The 1,731-nt window shown below is 43.7% G+C and overlaps 1 non-coding gene across 1 annotated transcript; it reads left to right on the top strand.

Annotated features, from left to right (window-relative positions):
- The first annotated feature begins 375 nt into the window (after window positions 1-375).
- Window positions 376-571, top strand: LOC120965509 (U2 spliceosomal RNA). The gene has a single exon (XR_005758560.1). It is a non-coding gene; the product is annotated as a U2 spliceosomal RNA (small nuclear RNA).
- Window positions 572-1,731: the final 1,160 nt, after the last annotated feature.

The following is a 1,731-nucleotide window of genomic DNA, read 5'->3' as shown; positions in this document are numbered from 1 at the left end:
ATATGTCATTGAGTTTAGTCTAATGTTTTTTTCTTTGAAGTGGAGACAGCCCAAAGTTTTACCGAAAATATGAAATTAAAAAAAAATCACATTCCTAAGAAATAAACATTGGCCTAAACTCAATGACATATGCATCAAATGACATCTCATAAAACACTGTAACGAACGCTTAAGGTGTGTGGAGGGGTGTTTTTTCTTTGAAATGTGATTTTTTTAATTCATATTTTCGGTAAACCTACCCGGAAGCTTCTTTAAACCGGTAGAGAAGCTTCCGGAACCTTCTTAAAACTATTCCCAGCGAAATGCTTGGTAGAGATTAATGGGCCGGTCCACTAGCGAACGAGGGTCGGCGGTGCACATCATTTATGTAGTAGTATACCTTTCTCGGCCTTTTGACTAAGGTCAAGTGTAATATCTGTTCTTATCAGTTTAATATCTGATATGTGGACCATGTGCCCACAACGATATTAAATTTATTTTTTGTGAGGAGGGACCACCGCAATGGCTTGCCATTGGGTCCCTCAGATGTCGCCCAGTGCGTTGCACTATTGACTGGGCAGGCGCACCCCAACAAAGCCAAAAAAATTGTGTAGTAATGACCGCAGGCATTTCCTATATGACACCTTAAGCGTTCGTGACAGTGTTTTTTCCAACTTGGCGCACACACCTCTCCACTCTGGGTCGGCTCATCTACTTTTTCTGTTTTGAAACCCAAAAATGTGTGCACGAGGCAAGATTCGAAGCGACGACATCCCAGTCCAATCTTAGCAACGGTAGCCAACCAGACAACCCAGCCGGATGTGATCAGTTAGGGAATCTATAGTCGGACTTGGCAAATTTGATCCCTCAAGCATTCGCGAATGCGTCCAGAGTTGGAAATATGCCTTAGAGGCAATAATAAAATGGTTATTATCATATTTCCTATTGATAATAAATGTTTATTATTCATGCTAAAATTGTATTGACCGGAAATTTAAATACATGTGTGAATATATAGACAACACCGTGTCCCTAGTAAGCCTCTACTAGACCAGCTCGTTGATTAAAGATGGTTAAGATTTTTTAACCATAGACATGAGTTGTCATTTGATAACGGGATCACATTATTAGGAGAATGATGTGATGGACATACCTAACCGTAAGCTTAACATCAGATCGCATCACTTAGTTATTTGCTACAACTTTTGCAATGTCAAGTATTTATTTCTTTGACCATGAGATCGTGCCACTCTCGGATACCGGAGGAATACTTTGTGTGCTCTACAGGTGCTCTACCTTGGGAGGGGGGCTAGGGCTGGCACGCCCCTCCCTCACCCCTATATATAGTGGGAAGGTGTAGAGGGCAGCCGACCCTTCTGCCTTTGCCCCATCTCTCTCCTGTTACTCCTCCTCCATGTTCTGTGAGCGCTTGGCGAAGCCCTGTCAGGATTCCGCTGCCACCACCATCACCACACCGTCAAGTTAGTTCAGATCTCATCTACCTCCTCTCTCTCACTTGCTGGATCAAGAAGGAGAGGACACCGCCGAGCCGTACATGTGCTAAACTCGGAGGTGCCGACCGTTCGGCACTAGATCGGATTGGATCGCAATTGGATCGTGAACGGTACGGCTACATCAACCGCGTTACGAGCTAACGCTTTCTGTCTGCAACGGTATGTAGACACACTCCCCTCTCGTTGCTTTCCATATCCTAGATTAGATCTTGGGTGTTTGTAGAATTTTTTTGGTTTT

This window comes from Aegilops tauschii, chromosome 5 (genome assembly GCF_002575655.3).
Source record: "Aegilops tauschii subsp. strangulata cultivar AL8/78 chromosome 5, Aet v6.0, whole genome shotgun sequence".
NCBI lineage: Eukaryota > Viridiplantae > Streptophyta > Magnoliopsida > Poales > Poaceae > Aegilops > Aegilops tauschii.
Note: the sequence above shows the minus strand (reverse complement) of the source record. Positions and strands in the feature narration are given on the sequence as shown.